Consider the following 6,716-nt stretch of genomic DNA (forward strand, 5'->3'; position numbering starts at 1 on the left):
CCATAGGATTGGCCGGTCTTGGATCCTGCTTCAAGTTTTTCCTAAATTCTTTCAAACGAGCAGCATCCGGTCTCAGCGAGCCCCATACCTCTCGTTAAGTAATACACAGAAACAAACACAGGGAGGCAGCCAAAATGAGGAGACAAAGAAACAGGTCCCAAATGAAAGAACAGAACAAAACCCCAATAAAAGAACTAAGCGAAAGGGAGATAAGCAACCTAACAGATACTGAGTTCAAAATACTGCTTATAAGGATGCTCAATGAACTTAGTGAGAACCTCAGTGAACTTAGGGAGGGCCTCAAGAGCATAAAAAAGGACCAGTTAGAAATCATGGATACACAGAATTAAAGGAGGCATTAACTGAAATAAAGAATAATTTACACAGCTTCAATAATAGAGTATGTAAATCCAAGGAGCAAACCATTGATTTGGAATATAAGGAAGCAAAAAATGCCCAATCAGAACAGCAAAAAGAAAAAAGAATCCAAAAAAATGAGGATAGTGTAAGGAGCCTCTGGGACAACTTCAAGCGTGCCAACATTCGCATCTTGGGGGTGCTCGAAGGAGAAGAGAGAGAACAAGAAATCGAAAACCTGTTTGAAACAATAATGGCAGAAAACTTCCCTAACTTGGTGAAGGAAACAGACGTACAAGTCCAGGAAGCACAGAGAGTCCCAAACAAGATGAACCCCAAGAGGCACACACCAAGACACATCATCATCAAAATGCAAAAGGTTCAAGACAAAGAGAGAATATTAAAAGCAGCAAGAGAAAGGCAGCTAGTTACCTACAAGGGAGTACCCATTAGGCTGTCAGCTGATTTCTCAAAAGAAACTTTGCAGGCCAGAAGGGAGTGGCAAGAAATATTCAGAGTGATGAAAACCAAGAACCTACAACCAAAATTACTCTATCCTGCAAAGCTGTCATTTAGAATTGATGGACATATAAACACTTTCCCAGACAAGAAAAAGTTAAAGGAGTTCATCACTACCAAACCGTTATTATATGAAATGATGAAGGGTCTTTTTGAAGAAAAAGATAAAATGTATGAACAAACAAAATGGCAATGAATACATATCTATCAACAATGGAATCTACAAACAAAATGAACAGGAAGAACAGAAACATTCTCATAGATACAGAGAACATTTTGTTGGTTGCCAGTTGGGAAGGGGGTTGGGGGAATGGGTGAAAAAGGTGAAGGGATTAAGAAGCACAAATTCATTGCTAGGCTGACAAACCTCAAAGGGAAAGGGCTTGGGGGGATGGGAAGAAATAAACCAAAGAACTTATATGCATAACCAATGGACACAGACAATAGTGTGGGAAAAGGTGGGAGGGGGGCGGGAGGGGGGAGGAGGGGGTCAATGGGGGAAAAATGTGGAACATCTGTAATACATTTTACATCCAACAATAAAGATTTGAAGGAAAAATAAATAAATAAAAACAGACATTGAATAGCTACTCTTGAATTTTCACAGAAGCTTTACTTCCAGGGAAGAGACACTTAGTTGGGTGTGGTTAAGAACAAATAAAGTAGCCCCAGGTATCTATAGGGGCTTTAGTAACATAGCAAAGAGGAGGGGAAACACCTTTGGAGCAACCCTGTTTGCTTTTGCTTTCTTTTCTAAATCCAATTTTGGTTTCCCATAATCTTTTTAAAAGTAACCTGTCTTTCTGCACTTGAAACTTACTTTATAGTTTTTCAGCGGAACTCATTCAGCAATCCTGTTGCCTTGCTCCCAGAAACCAGCAGGTATATTAATTAGAATAGGTCAGACTCAGACTCACCAGCACTGTATTACTTAATAGTAAATAAAATTCATTTGCAAATCCATCAGGGTCCCAGAAAAAGGAATGAGTACAATTGCTGTTCTACTCTTGCCTAAAACCAGCCTTTCTGATTTGTTGTTGTTGTTATGTAATTGACAAGTGCTCCTTCCAGGAGCTTCAGTTTGCATTTCTATGAATGGGGACTGGGAGTTGCTGGTCTTGGAAGCACAATTTCCCATGTTGATTTTAGTTTTATTTTGAGATCTGTAGAGTTGGATTAAACCTCCAGATCTACTATATACTGGGTTGAGGTATACTGCCTGTGTGCTGAGCTCCAAGTCAACTCAAACTTCTCCACATGTTTCAGCCTTCTCTTCCCATGGTCCTGTCCCTTACTGCCTAACCTGCCTCTATCTCCCCACTAAAAGAGTAGATCTTAAAAGTTTTTATTACAAAAAAAATGATTGCAACTATGTGTGGTGGTGGAAGTTAACTAGAGTTATAGCGATGATCATTTTGCAATACAGGGTGGGGCAAAAGTAGGTTTACATTTGTTCATATGGAAAATGATACAACAGTTAATAGAATAAGCTCTGTGTTTCACAACTGTATACCTACTTTTGCCTTACCCTGTGTATAAAATATTGAATCATTATGTTGTACATATAAAATTAATGTTTAATATCATTTATATCCCAATAAAATGTGTTAATATTATAACAATAGATTACTCAGGCCTTCGAATAATGGATCATCTCCTTTCCCCTTTGTATATGTATTAACAGATATTTCATGGTAATGTATACCTCAGTTTTATAATTAAGGAATGCATGTATAATATTAAAACAATATGTTTGTATATTGCCCAACCTAAAAATATGGAAGCCCAGATATCAACTTATCTTATTTTCAAGTGCAAAATAGAAAGTATATCACCTTTTTTTTTTTTTTTTTTTTGTTGTGGTATGTGCCCCTAGTGGGAACTGAACCCGGAACTCTCTGGTCCTTAGGCTGAAGCTCAACCACTGAGCCAAACTGGCCAGGGTGGTATACCACCTTTTTACATTATAAATTAGTCATATGATACAGAAAATATTTTCAGAATTTAAAAATTAGCATTGTTTTATTCGGCCCATGTGGCTCAGTGGATTGAGCATTGTCCCGTGGGCTGAACGGTCCGGGTTTGATTCCCAGTCAAGGCACATGCTTGGAGTTGCGGGCTCTATCCCCAATAAAGGGCATGCAGGAGGCAGGTGATCAATGTTTCTCTCTCACATCAAGATTTCTATCTCTCTCTGAAAAATCAATAAAAATATATTTTAAAAAAATTAGCATTGCTTTATCTTATATTGCCAATAATTTCTAGAAGATAAGAATATCATATTCCAATGATTTATGATTTTTATTTTACAAAAAATGTAAAGGGTTTTTATTATTTTAACATAGGCACAATTATTTAAAGTTAATACATTTTTATTTAAGGAATTTCACATGTTCTGAGTCCTTTCACACTCACACACACACACACACACACACACACACTGCCTTAGTTTCTCCCGAGTTTGACTCTTAATCCATTTTTTTCTTAATCCAGTGGTCATTTCAGTCAGTCCTATGTAACAGAAATAGAGATGATCATGTGATCACAAACTATCTGGTCTCTAGCAACATAGAGGGTTAGCTAGACAGAAGACATCTGCAAGACTCCAGAGATCTAAGGCAACTGTGTAAAATCTCACTGACTACCAATGGCTATTACAAAATCACATATAGCTTGTGTTATATTTATATTGGATAGTGCTAATCTAGACAATGAAAATAAGGGTTAAGAAAATGTTCCCAATAAGCTGAATGCTACCAACGTAGCAGAAAAAACAACCTAATGGGAAAATATTTTGTGATCATGTCCATAGCAAATGAGAAGCTGCATTCTAAAAGCCTTGGTAATGACCATTGATTTCCAATTTGTTTTTAACATATATTGATAAAAACTCCAAATTCATGATAAGATGCGTACAGGACCCCATACTAAAGCTCTAGAAGAAGATATACTCATTTCAAGCAAAAGCTTATTCACTTAACTTTGGTTATTCACCATTTTTGACAAGATTTTTAAGTTGAATAAAACATTTATAACATATGCAAAAAGGTAAGAATAAACACTGTCTGAACACAAAATAATTCTTACGGCCAAAATCAAAAGTGTCATAGATATTACAACAATCAGAGAATTTAAGATAACTATGATAAATATGTCAAAGGCTCCAATACATACATTAGACAATATGTATAATCAAATAGATATGTTCAGCAAAAATAAATAAATAAATAAATAAATAAATAAATAAATAATAAGGAATAGGAAAATAGAAATGCTAGAGATCAAAGCACAATAATAGAAATGAAGTAGCCCTGCACAGGCTCATTGCTATATGTGACAGAGTTGAGAGAAAAAAGATGACCTAATCCAAAATGTACAGAAAGAAAAATATTAGAATATAGTATATGCAAGATATGGCAAAGTAAAATTATCTGACATGCATAAAATCAGTATGAGAGAAAGAAAATAAAGAGAAAACAAGCCACAAGAGATATTTAAAGAAATAATGACAAAAAATTTCCAAAATTGAAAGTAGATATCAAACCACATTTTCAATAAAATTGAAGAATAGAAAGCAAGATGAATGCTAAAGAGAAGACCATATATGTTATATTCAAATTGAAAACCAGAGATACAGAGAAAAATCTTGAAGTTAAGCAAAGAAAAACTCTTTATATACAAAAAACAAGCATAAGAATTCAGATTTTTTTTTTTTGGAAACCATGCAAGCAATAAGACAATGTAGTAAAATTGTTAAATTGCTAAAAAAGAAACAAGTCAACCAGAATTGTATGAATAGTTTAAAAAATACTTTTTAAAAATCTAGCAGAAATAAAAAGTTACTCATGAATAAAACTGAGGGAATTAATTGTCAGTAGACCTAAACATACTCTGTTAGAAATGTTAAAGGCAGTTCTTCAGGTAGGGGGAATATGACACAGATCACAGAAACAGAAATCAAAGCCAAGAGCTAAAGAAAATTTGAAATTGGAGAAAATAAAGATAAAATAAAACCATTTATATAGTGTTAATTTCTCTAAAAGATAATAGAATGCTTAAAGCAAAAAATGGTAACAATTGTGTTTTTATAGTATATGTAAAAGTGAATGTATAAGAAAGTATGGGAAGGAGGAACTGGGAAATACTGTTGAAAATCTTTACATTATACTTAAGGTGGAATCATAATTGTTGATGACAAACTCAGATTATTTAAATATGTATATAATAAAACTAGCATAACAACTTTCTTAAAAAGAAGTATAAATAATTATGGGGGGAAACTAATAAAACATGCTCTGTTAAACCTAAGTAAGGTAGAAAAAAGGGTAAAAGAAAAAAGAACAAATAAAACATATTGAAGACACATAAGATAATTACTTTTTAATTCAATCTTATCAGCAATCACCTTAAATATGAATATTCTACATCAGTTAAAAGACAGAAATTGACAGGTTTATTGTTAGGATAAGAAAACAAGACCTAGATATATGTTGTCTTTAAGATAAGGATATTCTTCAGAGTCTTCAAAGATTTCTTGTAACAAATTTTCTTGTTGTGTATTTATTTCCGCAATAGCGTGGTGCTTTACTTTTTGAAATATTCAGCATATTGCAAATTACTTAAAAACTATGCTCTATATCAGCTGTTTTCTCATCCCTGAAATTGCACTAGTGCTCAGTGTCTTTAAATAAATCATAGTTTTATGGATAATTCATATAAAAATTGATAATATAGCAAGAATTTTCTGAGAATAGTTTCTGGGGTAGGGTTATAGTAAAGATGCAATTAGACCCCCTGATTAATTATTTTACAAAAGTAATTATTTAGATGTAACATAAGATGCGCTATAATTCTTTTTACTGGGAAAATAAATGAAAAGTTATCATATATAAAAGCTTCTAAAAATAGAACATTTCAGTTTATATGACAAAGGCAATATTGCTATATCTCTTGGATGTTAATGTGGAGAATGCACATAATGATATTTAAAATGGTGTTCATAATACTTTAGAATATTTTAAAAAACAAATATGATTTCCAATGATAAGTAGAAAAAATGTTAATCGATTTTTAGTTATTTTGGTTGAAGAATTCTAAATTACATAGAAAAATAAAATCAGATCAAGAAGAATTACTCAAAAAGTGTTTTGATGTGTGGCAGGTACACATTTATGTAATAAAAATGTATTCTCCCCTCAAAATAGCTTATGATTCTGATCTACTTTATGTTTAACATATTTAATTTTTAAATCACTCTCTCAGGATAATCCTGACATATTTCAATTTGTTAAATCTTTGTTTTACATGAGTTAATATAAATTGTGACTCACTTGTCTGGTATGAGTTCTAATTTTAAACACATTGATTTTATTTCTTTGAAGACTTTATTATCAAAGGAAGTTCACATACAATATTCAACTGTGTGCCGCATGAAATCATGTAACATCCCAAAATCATTAATAAAAGACCATTAAATGACATAAGATAAAGGGCTAACTAAACTATACTTTAAAAGAACATTAAGAGAAGGCAAAATACAATTAACTACAATACTATCTACAATACAATTAATACTATAAAAGTAAATAGTGAGAAAAACAGGTGATGTTAAAAAGAAAAAAAAAAAGAGTAATACATAGAAAACGTGTACACATTTTTTCTCTAATCCTAAGGCATTTGTTTCTCCAAAAGAAAAATGTCTGTAACAATAACAGAACAGTACCCATATATAATGTGTAAATTACATTTTAAAAATAAAAAACTCCAAAGCAAAGATATATACCCATTAGTGATGTATAGGTCAAAAATCTAATTATGGTAATTATGTAGCATATGCTAGA

At 32.6% G+C, this 6,716-nt stretch overlaps 1 non-coding gene across 1 annotated transcript; it reads right to left on the minus strand.

Annotated features, from left to right (window-relative positions):
• Positions 1-3,606: 3,606 nt before the first annotated feature.
• On the minus strand, positions 3,607-3,728 carry LOC118625927. The gene has a single exon (XR_004958777.1). It is a non-coding gene; the product is annotated as a small nucleolar RNA SNORA32 (small nucleolar RNA).
• Between the last annotated feature and the right edge of the window lie 2,988 nt (positions 3,729-6,716).

This window comes from Molossus molossus, unplaced genomic scaffold (assembly GCF_014108415.1).
Source record: "Molossus molossus isolate mMolMol1 unplaced genomic scaffold, mMolMol1.p scaffold_m16_p_11, whole genome shotgun sequence".
In the NCBI taxonomy this organism is placed as follows: Eukaryota; Metazoa; Chordata; class Mammalia; order Chiroptera; family Molossidae; genus Molossus; species Molossus molossus.